At 36.4% G+C, this 14,253-nt stretch overlaps 1 long non-coding RNA gene across 2 annotated transcripts; it reads right to left on the bottom strand.

Moving 5' to 3' along the window:
- Positions 1–3,530: 3,530 nt before the first annotated feature.
- LOC104684296 lies at positions 3,531–14,026 on the bottom strand. Of its 2 annotated transcripts, XR_005602101.1 has the most exons (5): positions 11,705–14,026; positions 8,287–8,415; positions 7,293–7,531; positions 5,119–5,229; positions 3,531–4,089 (listed from the first exon to the last, which is right to left on the bottom strand). It is a non-coding gene; the product is annotated as an uncharacterized LOC104684296 (long non-coding RNA). The 2 variants fall into 2 exon arrangements; XR_750927.4 differs by having other exon boundaries at positions 3,531–5,229.
- Positions 14,027–14,253: the final 227 nt, after the last annotated feature.

Below are 14,253 nucleotides of genomic sequence, written 5' to 3' on the forward strand. Positions count from 1 at the left end.
AGTAACAGTCCAATAAAGCCACACCTAGTTGTCAGTGGACCAGGATTTGGGTAAACATGGGCCAACCCAGCACTCATGTGTCTGGTGACTTGGTAAACAATGAAGCATTCAGAATTTTAGGGTCCTACCTACTGTGTGAATACAACCCCACCTTGCTATTATTGCTGTAACAGCAAGGTAAACAAAAACTCAACACGCAATTCAAAAGAGCTACCATTGGACCTACTTAAAAATAATTCTGTGCAATTCTCAACAGGTTGCTAAGCAAATAAAGGCTCGGCTTTGTTCTACTTCTCTAGCCTCTAGGTAAATAACAAGTGTAGAAAAGCACCCACAAGTTAATAAGCAAATAAAGCTTTTAACTTTTCAAAAATTATCTGGTTTAGATACTGTAGCAGATGTTATCTTGAATGTGTTACTGATTGCACCAGTTTATGAAGAATGCTTTGCTTTATTCTATCAGGTTATATTTTATCTTTATGTATCTTTGAGAGCTAAAGATGTTTAACTTTGAACTTAAGCTGAAAGAATTACTAGATGTACCCTTAAAAATGGATATTTACCATTTCTTTATTTTTTCATTTCACTTCAACTGCTATCCATGTATAGCCACAACATTCATGTAGGTCAGGTTGTTAATACTTCCTAGGCATGGATATGAACAAATGTCCTTAAACTGTAGTTTGTTGATCACTACCTCCGTGGATTTGGTTAAACATACCTTTGTGATTGCTGTGTTCCAGATTTTCAAGCCTCAGCATCTAGCACACAAGTTATGTTTGAATAAGCTCTCTTTTCAATTATAGCTTTAAGGCTTCACAAAACCTCATAGGAAATTCTGCCATCCCAGGTTCAAATTCTTTATTCACATTCACTGACAATGCTTATATCTAGTGGGCAGAAAGATTTCCTCTCAAGCACTCCATCCACCCCTAACTAAGAGCATTCATTTTAATAGCATTTCTTGTAGGTACATAATAGTATAGTTTTGGTTATTTTGTGCTCGTGAATGGTCAAATATTTATGACCTGATCTTTTCAGCAGCTGAGCATCTCCTTGAAGGTGATGAATGCCGTTGCTTTGATCAAGGTGCTACTTAAAACTTGCAAAGATGAACTGCTGCTGTAGTTGTGCTTGCTTTCACGAAATACTTAGGCCATGCAAGGGAATATAAGAGTTTCTTACTTTGCCTTTATTTCCCTGAAAAAACACACAGCTGGAGCCTATGAGTGAACTGTTACAAATGAAGAGTTCTACCTATCCTAAATCCTGTATTTATTTACACCAATGGGACTTCTTGTTTGAAAAAGGGCTAGTAACAGAAGCATTTCCAAAATTAAATTGTAAGATTTTCCACATGACTGTAAGAGGTTTTTTTCATGAGTTCCCTTAACTAAAAGTATTAGAAAGGAAATCATACAGGCTGTAGGAACCACTGTGAGTCAAAAAAACTACTGGGAGTCTTAGAACTATAATACACACATTAGAATGAAGCAATCACAGCTATATGGTATGAAAACCAATTATCACAATAGCAAATAGCTCTGCTACTGCAAACAAACTGCCCTTTCATTACATAAAATTGTATAGAAAAGTAAATTAGGCCACAAGTAGTAACATAGTTCAGTTGTAATACATGATACATTTCCTGCACCACTTTTGCTATACAGCTCTAGTTTCTCTGAGAAGACTATCCCAAAGTCTCATTTTAAAGAAATGTTGATATTTTATATATATAGAGATATTTTTATACATTTATATAAGCTTTGAATATAAGCAAGGTCTGTATGGAAGCAGACAATTAAGGAAAAAAGCTCTCAATGTTGCTTTTCTAAAATTAATTATGAAAACAGAGTAGAGAATTCTCTATTAATAGGCTGATTCCCACTAGACAGTAGCCAAAGAAGGAGACTCCTTTCCTCTAGTTGGAAAAGACAATATGACACCCCATAGCTTGCTGGCAGTTTACCCCTGCATGGAAGACTCAATCTATGGTCATTTTAAAATGGCCTTCTTTCTTAACAGACAGGGATTTTGGCCCAGAAAAAGACTGAAAAAGGTGCACAGATCAAGGGCTTAACTATTTACCTTTTCAACTAGTACATACTAAAGAACTTGTTTAGCAAACAGATCAGTCCTAGGTGCATTGCAGTTCTACTGTCATTTAGGGCTTAAGTGAATGTACGGATTTACAGGTGGTTTGCAGCCACTATATGATTTTTGTCTTTAATTTGCCAGCAAGCCTTGGTTCTGTTTTGGAAGGTGACCAACTTATAAAATGTTCAACCTATAATATGCCCATCTAGGCCATATTTTAGCTTCACTTTATGCTTTTGGCTCCTTTGGCTTTTAGAGGCAGGAAAATATTGCTCGATAGGAAGGGTTATTTTTCGGTTGCCAGAATTCCTTTGCAGTTTTAATGGAAAGAAGCAGAACTTTTTGGGGGGAGCCAAAATCTCATTTCCATTCCACTCTCATACAGCCACTGTTGTATCTGCAGGGCCTGCAGAATGTAACTGCTGCGGCAGGGCAAACAAAGGCGCCATTCAGCGTGGAGAGCAGCTTCCCTTCCGCACCGCGCTCTGGCCACGGCGAGCTTGGCTAGAGCACGCTATCTGACCGACACAGGATTCTCTGCCTGAACAAAACTCCCCAAGGACACCCCTTTGGCATCCTGAATTAGTCCAGTGGGATGAAGACTTCCTTTTTAGCACTGGCATGAGCGCTGAAACACAGCCGCTGAAACACAGCTGTGACTTGCTTTTGTTTCCCCGCTCTTTACATACAGACGTATTCTTTGGGATCATACTTCACAAAACTATTGCTCATTGGAGCTCAGGTGGCTGGTTCCACTACCCCAACTGTGTGCTGGGATGGTATGTTCCGAAGTTACAGAAGCTGTAAGAGGACATTGTTTCTAATCTGCCGCCTCTGGGATCCCATCGCAGGGGTCATTTCCTGACTTTTATCTCATTTCAATCCAGTCCCTTGAAAGTTCCCACCCCCTGTAACTTTGTAAACTAAGTAAATAAGTGATGTATTTTCCCATATCCCTCGGTTATGCACATAAAAGAAATTACTTTAGTTTACCATTTTGCTTAAGAAAATTAATATAGAGGCAATTGCTGATTTAAATAGTTAAACTAGGATTAAGTTATAAACTGTCTGCAAGGAAAGGAACACCTTATTCATAATGTTGGTTCATTTTCAGACTTCAGGCTGATGAAAAGTACAAAAAAAATGTTAAAGTTTCATAAAAAGCTTAACACTTCTTAGGAAGAGTTCTGTCAATCTTCAACACATCTTTTTTTTAAAGAGCAAAACCAGGTCACAACTTTCATTTTCAAGCCCTAGATTACATAGTACCCATACTAGATTCAAAAGGCAGGCTTTTCTTCATAGATAAACAACAGATATGGCTGACAGAGGTTAGGCCACCATGACTACAAACACCATTTCAACACAGTCACCATTATGAGCTTTGCCAGTACAACATTGAAAGCCAGTGATTAAAGAGAAACAAGCTAAGATTAGTTCATCAACTTTATTCCTAATGAAATAGCATTGAAGCAGTGGAAGTTTATATCATGGATTAATAAGGCCCACTATATCTGCAGTTTACTTCTGCGTGTCATGAACAGATATGGCAGAAATATTTTCCCAGATAAACCAGTTTAGCACCAATGACTTCAGGGACGTACCCTTTATTTAAATCACTATGATCAGTACAATTGAATGTACAGTACAGTTCTAATTTGAGGATAATGCAGGCAAACCTCTGATTTCTGTAGTATGTTGTGTTTCCTCCTTTCTTTCTCAAAGTAAAACTATTTTATTTATAGTCATCCACAAAATGTGGACTTCAGTAACAGATGAGTCACAAAGGATTGGTAGTTCAGTTCAGATACACATCCAGAAGTTTAGCAGTTTCCAGAGTTTACCTGATCTCATCCAAACTTCTCCAGCTGGGAAATTAGATGGCAATTTCCTAAAAACAGTCTGTCTTGTGACTTTGTACTGCTTCCTTGTTTCATTCAGGTCAGCTGTAGTTCAAGAACTATATTTTGGCATTTCCGATTTCAGTTCTGGCTGAAACAGAGAAGTGCCAAGACATAACTTCGCAATAGCTTAAAAAAATTTTTTAAGAGATTAGATATGCTCCCTGTTGGTTTGAATTTCACATTAATTTTATTCTAGATAGGCTGATCTAGCCATTTCCACACAATAATATCCCTAGTTTCTTCACTGACCAAACATATTTTGTCCAGCAGCATTTTTCAGAAACAAAGTGATTTGAATTGAGTGTGAAAACTGGCTGGCACATAATTACATAGAAAGATTCCTGGACTGTTGGCAATACTGGCAAGTATTTTTCCCAGCACTTTTTAACCTAGCTCTAAGTTGTTGTATACTTAGACTAAGTGGCATGGATAGATTTATTTAGAGTATTGTTACTAATGGAGTCATTTATACTACAGCAAATGAGGCTGTTACATCTTACCTGGCATATTCTCTTATATTAGGAAGTCCTATAGTTGTGTGAATGAGGATTTTTTGAACAATTGCATCAGGATTCCAGTCCAAAATTGGAGAATAATCTTTAGCAGTGATATTGCCTAAAACTTCTGATTTTGATTTATTTTTATTATATTTCTTGTATTCACTACAGGGAAATAAACGGTCCTCATCTGCAATTTAAATGGATTGGTCATTTGCATAAACTTATTTGAGTAATCAGTTTTTAAACCTTTAAGAACCAGCTTCCAGAAGAATGAAGATAAATTGCAGAGAAAGCAGTTGAATAAAACAACCCATGGATGTGTGATGTACTTTGCATTATTTCATTGTAATACTCCTGTATCCTCCATTTTAACATAAACACATACACACATGTATCTGGACTTTCATTCCTGAAATGCAATTTTTGCAGCCTTCACTGGTAAGTCACACACCTACACTGCTCTTAAGCACTGGTATCTCACACAAGTGTCCAAACAAAATTCACATATAACACTTTCTGCTAAAAAAACCTGATGATATGGCAGCCTTACACTTGTAGGATGTCAGTGAATTCTAATGGAATTTAGTAGAGGCAGGGTTTCCCAGCTATACAAGTACCTTTGAATTTTGTTGGCTGCAAAGCTGGCTGATTGTTCTGATTTTTGTCTTCTTCTCTCATACTTTTGAATGATGAACACAATTTGGTTTAGGTGTTTGTACTGAAGAGGTCTAGGAAGGAGAGTAGAGTTTGAATAAGAAAAAAGAACTACGATATAGATAGCATTTAGGAAACCAAATAATGCAGCCAATATTATGCTACTATAGTATTTACTTTAGGACCTTGTACCATAGAAAGGTCTCCAAGTCAGTGGCTCTTCATCTAACACTTCTAAAAAAAAAAAAGTGCTAATTAATTTCGGTTTTTCTATTTTTTTTATTTCATCAAAATTCTTGGCCATTAAGAGGAAGTTCCTGGCAGATGTCATCTTGCCCACACTAAAGCAAGAAGCCGTGAAATAAAATCAACCTTGCGTCTTTGTTAGCCGGGTGAAAACTTTTAAAGAGCAGTCAAGAAGCAACTTCTTTTGTCTTTTATTACCAGTAGGTGTGGCCTGCAGAACTATCATGGGGTTTCATAAACCTCAGAGCTAGCTGAAGACTTTATATCAAAATGTTTTGGGCTACTTTTTTTCCTTATAGAAAACATGGTGTAATATCTTTTTTTTTTTTTTCCCCACAGGAGAAAAGCCTTTGTGTAGAATTCCTTCCCTTTCCCTTTAGGAAAATCAAGAAAAAGATTCTTTCCGGTTGACTGAATATGAAACCAAATATTCTGGTTTGCTGAACTAATCTGAAATGTTTCATTTGAAGTCAGCACATACTGAAATCAATATTCCTCTGCAGCTGCTTTGCTATACGTCTCATACTCCTATTTCCTCTTGCAGACTAGTGTTTCTTGGTCAAACTCTCTTTTCCAATTAGATGGACGGTACTTCATCAAAGACACATGACCTGTGTATTAAGCAAAAGACTTCGGTTTGGCCATATGAAAATATTTCATTGGGAAAACCTTGAAACCAAGTATTTCCTTATTTCTGCACTGAAATTGTTCAAAATAACACAATAAATAGGAATGTCAGCTCTTGTTTCGCTCTGAGATGAAAGGATGTATAGCAATATTATTAGTCTCAAACAGATGACGCTCTGATTTTCATTCAGATCAAGCACGATTAGAAAGAGCTTCCCATCCTACTAGTACAAACTAAATCACTTCAGTCTGCATACTTTGGTCCATGTTTGCTCAAGAATCCCATAGGTTTCCATGAGGTTTCCAGAACCTGAAGAAGACAGCGTTTTATGTGTTTCTTGCATTAAGGCATGAGTCTGCTCCCACTGAACAGTGTGTGTTTTGTCACCAACTTCAATGAGAGGATCATCTTAAGTGAGTATTTATGGGTATAATAGCAAAGCCATGGGGCATATGGTTATCTCTCAATAAGCCACATCCTCCTGTGATTTTTTTGCTTATACAAATCATAAATGGCCACTTTGTAATAGAATTAAGTTATCCAGATTCATAAGAAAAGAACCTTTTAAAGTGGAAGTACTGTTACTCATTTGTTTTTGAAGTTGCTTGCTAACATGGCTTTGATAGGGAGAACAAGTAGATCAGTAAAAACCTGGCTTGTTTTAGGGTCTAGTCCATCTTCTGATCAGAGAAACAGCATCCACAAGGCTGTTCTTTAGCTATCTTGGATGAGGTGTTTAAAAGTAAAACAAAATACTGAATGTCCATCAATCACAAGCAGTACCACATGAACTGTCATTGAGTTGATTTTGGTTTTTTCATTCAAAACAGTTTCTGTGTGAGAAACCCAGTAACATCCCTAGCTTTAAATATTTGGGACTTAGTGCATCTCACATATAGCCCTTTCCCTTTCCCTTTCCCTTTCCCTTTCCCTTTCCCTTTCCCTTTCCCTTTCCCTTTCCCTTTCCCTTTCCCTTTCCCTTTCCCTTTCCCTTTCCCTTCCTGCAGTCATTCCCAGAAAAACTATTAAGAACTTTGTGAAGATGATCTAAGTAAGTAGTACTAGCACTACAGTACTAGTACTGAAAACTGCTCTGAGTGAACTTCTGGGTACAGGATTTAAATTCTTTCACATGTGCCCCTACTTTCGTGTATCAAGAAAGATCTCTTTCACAGCATTGCCAGCTTCACTGAAAAGTACTTCATGTTTACCATTATTTATTCTTGTCAGGTAATCTTCAAGTTCTCCTGCGGCAGAACTTACCCAAGAAGTAGGACTTGAGATTCCATTGTGCATATTATTACCATTCCACAGCAGCAAAATGCCATCTTTTCATTCTATAATAACAGCAAAACCTGAATTTCTGACAAGCTGAATTCCCATGGCTAATATTGTGACTGAAAACACCAAGAACAGCAGCTTTATTTTTTTCATGTTTGGCAGGATGCTTTTGGGTAGTTTACATGACTTAGAACAGACACTTCTGTTTTCTTCATGGAACCCTGGAAGTAAAAATGGAAAATCATAAGGTTTCCTTTATCCATTCTGTGATAAACTGGTAATCACATAAAAGAAGGATACTCGCACACATTAAAAATAAGATCAATGCAATAATATCCTATATTCATCTTGTAACATATTGCTGTAATTATGTCAGACCAAAACATCTCTTACTGAAGTCAACTTGAACCCCCCCCCCCCCCAGAGATACAAAATCCTTTGAATTTTCCTTTTAAAGGAGCAAGATATTCAAAACTTTGAGCTCAGATTACCTTTAGCTACAGTGTGCTATGAGCACCCCTTAAAAAGTTTGGATAATTGGTAAAGAAAGCTACCTATCAGTTTGTGACTGGTGGAGCTCTTTTACAACCCATTCGACACTATCCTTGTTTTCTTTTCTACTCTGGCTTTTTTAGACTACTACACTGTTTGATTTCATAACCATGTAGCATCAAATAAAACCTGGATAATATTTTTATCAGTTATTTTCTCTTTCTTCTATACCTGTTTTCTGTCTCTTTTCTCTGTAAGAAAAGCAGCCAAAACAACCACAACCAACAACATAATTCCAAATCTGTTAAGTTGCTGATTTCATGTTTTTCGGCATCTGCAGTGATTTCTACACACATTTCTGTCAGTATTTATAATAATGGAAGACATTTTTGCTTTTCAAAACTACAAATTTCAGTCTAAAACATCTTTTGCTAATACATGAGAAGACAGAAGTCTGAGTTTAATGAAATCAATTTCATGTTACCTAAAGCTTCTCAGTACAAGCCTGCTGAGTCCCCAGTTTCAGGGCAGAAACTATGGTTCCACAAATTGTTGGCCTAATCATTCCCATAGAAGCTGCAGTTGTTTCCAGCAGAAGCCAATCCCCACACCACTAAAATAAAGGATTGAGGAGACAAAAGAAAAGATGTTGCAGATGGTCATTCTGATTCTTATCCCCATTTGATGAAACACAGAGCACAGCTGCACTCATCTAGTGACAATTTCAGCTCAGACATGTTATGCTTCCGCAGCATCGATGGGAGTGCACCTTCCCTGATTGTGTCTCTTGGTTGGTACTCAGCCAGTATGTGCTGATAGAAACCGTGGCTGGGAAGGCTCATGTCAGACTGTGGCAAGCAAGGAGGCAACACAACAAGCAGAAACCACTAAAGGAGAACTCAGCTGGAGCCCTGGTTTTCAGTTCTGCATTCTTAGTACCACATGTTGTTTGCCCTTAACTCTGAAGTTGCCATGTCGATTGCTTTTGTCTTCTGTTCTTTGTTGTTGGCAATTACTGGATTATACAGGATGAATTACAGGAGCATCTGAAATCTAGTTAAAGATACACTTACTGAAGGGGAAAATGCTGGTGTGATTACAGACCTTGTACTTGCTCAAGAATATCATTAGCATTCATTTTGATAACAACAAGGACTGCACTTGTCCAGTGAAAGTACCTGTATTTATTCATTGCTATTAAAATATCAAATCAGCATTTCCTTTAGCTGTTTGCCTACAGTTTACAAATTGATTTAGACTGTGAAGTGCAGGCTTTACAAGGAATTGAAGTCTTTTACATTTCAGTTGCTGGTTTTGGCAACACCATACACCGTTAACAGTTTACCATAACCTCTGTGCAGAAAAAGTATTTAACAGTTGTAGTGTCATGTAACATACTTCAAAACTAAAATATTTGTGACAGATACCCTAACACTGTCAGAATTATTAATATCAACACTTAATTAAGGATCAAATTTCTGACACTCTTTTAACTGGACAACTAATTTAACAAGTTGGTGTTACAAGTTGAAGTAATTTACACTGCCTTAAATTGACAGAATTAGGCAGATTTTTTCAGAATACACTCACTACCTGCACAATTTCTTTTTTATTTTAAATATTTCTGGCACTTGCAATTTTATTTTGCATATCCATGGTATGTAAAGTTCACCATTATTTTTTATGCTGGTGCATCAGTGTAGCAAAGGTTTTCTCATTTCATAAAGCTTACATGTGTGACTAGATTTAGTTCAGCAGTTCTATAAAGCCAATTCCGTTGAGTTGATTACTTATCTAAATGAAGTGTGGCTTTAAAATAATCATAATCATGTGCCCCATGGTAACTCAGTGAACAAAAATGGGCAATATTTTCACCTAATGGGGCTCTGTTACTTTTCTGACTATGATTTGCTTTTATCCCATGAAGGACAGTTTACTTTGTAGAGTCTAATGACCAGTCAAGGAAATAATGCCTACAACATTTTTATCCCACATTCTGTTAAGGAGCAGTTTTAAAAGACACCTGGGAAAAGAAATGTAAATCTACAGGTAACTTAAAGCAATGCAATATGCTTATATGACTGTGGCATTTGTAAAAGTTGACACTACAGGGGTAATACTGTATCATCTAACAAAAAAATAAAAAAAGAAAGGGAGTATATTTTTCCTGTCTGTGTCTTGCTAAAATTAAATGCAGCACCAAATGCTAGCCATGGACTTAGATTCACCTGGCTAGTGATCTTCAGGTCTCTCAAATTCCTTAAGCAGCTTTCTCCTCAAACTTCCAGAAACCTGGTCTCTCTCTAGGATATGCAGTAAGACTGTATGTTAAAATTCAGTCTCTACCCATTAGCACCCATAGAAACATGAGCCTTCTATAAAAGAGATTATCCCATGCTTGTTCTTACACAGAAAACAGAAGTTGATTTGCTGTCGGTTGTGTTTGGGATAATGGTTAGTGACATTATTTAGGACATGGGAGATGGAGAACTAATATCATTCTCAGCCTGAGGGTTTTTTAATCTACCTCTCTCTCCTCTTTGTGGCAATTCTGTAATCATCCACTGACGAAGCAGGGTGGGTGAGATGTGGTGATACTGAATTACCACAGAACCACGCGACAGAAAAAAAAAGGTTACTCTACTCTCACTATGTAAAACTCAAACAAGTTATTTTACAGCACTGAATTAGCTGAATCTATAAGTAAACACAGACATAAAAAAGTCATTTTGTGACTGTTGTGGCAACATAATAAAACCAGTTTACAATAATTACCTGTTCGTATAATTCCCAGAAAAATTTCTATATTATTTAGACATACAAAGCATCTGGCAGCTTTGTATATTAGGCCTTCATCAATATAACATGGTAATTGTTTAAGTATTTTGTTTCATTAAGAGCTGTGCAGCATCTGCTTCCCATCAGACATGGTAGTTAGATGAAGAAAGTATTTTATAAAAACTTAACTAAATTGTTGTCTCCTTATACTTGTGAAATAAGAACAGAATTGTCATCCTCAGTTGTAAATGGAAAAACTTAATAGTTTTTTTTCAAGTGGTTTATGCAGCTATGGTGGCTGTTTGAAGTCAGGCTCTTCTGACTGCAGAATCAGCGTGTCTTCCTTAGCAGCACAGAATGGTCCTGCAGTTAGTTTCATCTGTAGAGAGTTGTGTTCAAAATCTCACCCATTATTTTTTATTCTATTTAACATTCTAGAATACACTTCTACCTAAACACCCTACTCTTTTTCAGTAAGACTCTCTAGTTCTGCCTCTGCCATATGTGCAGGAGTATGAAAGGATGACAATGCTCCAAACTTTAATGTCTAAAGTGTATTACAATTCCTGCCATAAATTGGAGAATACCTAGTCAGTTAACTGAAATTTTGTACTACAGTGGCCTGTGAATTATGATGCAGTGCTGCAAAGTTGTCTTAATTCTTCTTGTACCCTCATGGAGTCCAGAAAATGGAGCACCCAAAGGATTTTTATCTTTTAAAGCAGTTATACCATCCTTAATTTTAGGGGATTACCAGCATTCATCTACTTTGGTCCAAGTAAGAAATCAATGTGACTGCCTATGGAGTACTCTGAATTTTATAATAAAGTGAAATTACAAGTAGAAAACTGTAACAAATGCATGGATACAGGAATACCAGTCCCTTTCAAGTCAGGTTCACAAATAAATCAGGTATCAGTCACAGGCATTATGGTTTCATTGAGTTTTAGACACCTTCTGTGTACATCATCAGAAGAAATACCATCTTCATCTGTGCAAGATCCTGATGTTATTTGCCTCACATGTCTTCAAAACTTACAAGCAGAGAAGTACAGTAATAGAAAAATCAAAATTTCACTAGCCAAAAAAAAAAGTCATTGACAGCTATTTTTTATCAATCTTACCTGAATCATTGCAACACCTTCAGGAATCAGTTAGAGATCCACGCTCCTTTCTCCTCAGTGTTGCATACTCATAAACTTAAAACTGTACAAAGCTTCTTCCTGTTTTTCCATCTGATATTAATATTTTGAAGGGGATTTTTTCTCTCTTTGTTAGATTCCTGTAAACAGATCCTTACTTCTGTGAAGTGAGTGAATTTCTATACAGGAAAAAGAATTAGATTAAAATTTCAAGGTTGATAAAGAGCGTCACCACCAATCTGTGGCACAGAGCACTGTTGCTGTATGCAGGGGGACATGGTAAAATTAGTCTGCTTGAGACAGAAAAATCCTGAGAACTCTTTTCTTTCCCCTCTAGTTTCAGCTTCTGTTACCTGATCACACACATATTAGTTTTGGGGGGATTTATGTTGGTTGTTTTCTTTTCGTTTGGGCTAATTAGTGTCAGAAAAGCCTGCCCCAGGCAAGATTTAGTCCAAGTCCTACCTGTTAGATCCAGGTAATTACTACAAGAACTGAACTTCAAATTCTACTTTTTTTCCAGGTAACAGGTAGGTCAGTTTAATTGGTATTTGGTTGCTTCTCTGTAGTTAAAAGGATTCCTGATGGGAATTGGCATTTAAAATAAATCCAGTCTCTGTAGTAGGCTACATCCTGGTCAGGTCATTGTTGGGAAGGGGGAATGGAAGAAGGTCTAAAATGTCCAGGGCATTTAAATGAGGAAAAAAATTAATGGGCTCTGTAAGAAGTTCAGTATTGTAATACACTTGTAGGCCTAAAATCCAGAGAATTTTCCTAAGTCCGAGAATTTAATTAAATCTGTTGTAGGCTTGAATAAAATATTTCTTGACCCTTATTTTCCTACGGTGGGAGAAAGAAACAGCAATATTGACTGATCTCACAGGTGAGCATTCCAGGTGAATAAACACGTGTTTATATTAGGCTCTGAATATGTAAATTGATTTAGTAGAATGAGAATAAGGAAAAGCCAGGCACAATGTATAATTCTAGTAGTGTATGCGCATATAAAGTTACTATTTTTTACATAAAGTATCAGAGTTATTGAAATCTCAAATCTTTAAAAAGAAAATTAAGATATTTCAAGCTGGAGTGTGACTCAGAACCATGTCCTTAAGATCTTTTGTGCTGTCTGAAAGATCCACAAAGCAACAGGGGGGACAGACTTTATATGAGAAGCAGCAAAAATGCTGTCAAAAGCTAATATAAACAAATATAAAATATAGAGAAAAATAAATGTGTTTTGCCATTCTGTATGACTCAGTGATGCATTATGTTTAGTAGTGTCAACCATATGTGTTTAAGGCAAAAATGTGGTTGTATTTCAGCTGATGCTTTTTCTTTGATTTTACAATATACCTGAATTCTGCGCAGCTTTGTATTATTCACTGAGAGAAAGGTTGACAGCAAATTGATTCAATACATCAATAAATTACATTTCAATAAAATTCATTCAATATATTTACTGTTAAAGACAGTAAGAACAAGATAATCAAGCTCCTTTCTGCTTTCCTTGTTTGTCTCTTTGGCCCGGTTTTAAACACTTCAATTTTTTTTCTAATGGGGTTAAAGGAGAGCTAGCAGGAAGTGTAGTACCATTTTTACTGTATTTCTCTGAGTCACTAAGTGTCCCCAAGAGATGATGGTATCTGAATTCCTCAGCTTGGTCCTCCTCCTTGCATCTGACATAGTTTCAGTGTCAGAAACAGGAACAAAGACTTGCTTAAAACAAAAAGAAGCAAGCAGCAGGACCCAAAATTATATATGCATATTAAGAATGTGCACGGCTTGGGAAAATAGTTTCTTCTCCCCTACATTCACCAGTTCCTCTGTTTCTTAGAAAATCACAGCTATTCAAGTGTACAGTGATCACTTTATAAGTTGGACATTCAGAGGTTTATGGAAAGATGACTAATTTGACAAATAGCATTTATAGTGAGATGAGACCAGCTACTTTTACAGATTTTGGTTTACTAAAAAATAATGCTGCAAGTGTTTCTCAGTATACAATCATCTAAATAACTAATATGTTATTAAGGAAGAAGCAATAAAAAAGGAGTTGCTATTTAATCCATTAGTGAATATTTTTGCTCCTGCGGTAGTTTCTGCATTGCGCCTCAGAGATGGCTGTACTGAAGTGATAGATATGTAAGTTTTGGTATTGAAGTATCTGAGCCCTTCCAAAAGAGGATATAAACATTACTGCAACAAATAAAGAAAATGCTCTGGAACAAATGCCATTTAGAAAAGTGGCTTTCAAAAATATTTCTTCAGAAAACAGAACAAAAACAAACAAACAAAAAAAGAAGAAAATAAGTAAGCAACAAATAGTCAATAGATTTATTTTTTTCAAAAGCAGAATACTGTGCCCTAGAATGATTCTTAAAAATTTTTTTGTTTTCCTGGTGTTTGTAAAACTTTCTTTAATAATTGAAAAGTGAGGTCATATGCTATCACTTCATACTGATTATAAAGGATAAAAAAATGTGTTTTCTGAGATGAGGTCTTTACAGAAGGTTGCTTACAAGATAATT

The sequence above is a fragment of the Corvus cornix genome, chromosome 5 (genome assembly GCF_000738735.6).
Source record: "Corvus cornix cornix isolate S_Up_H32 chromosome 5, ASM73873v5, whole genome shotgun sequence".
Lineage (NCBI taxonomy): Eukaryota > Metazoa > Chordata > Aves > Passeriformes > Corvidae > Corvus > Corvus cornix.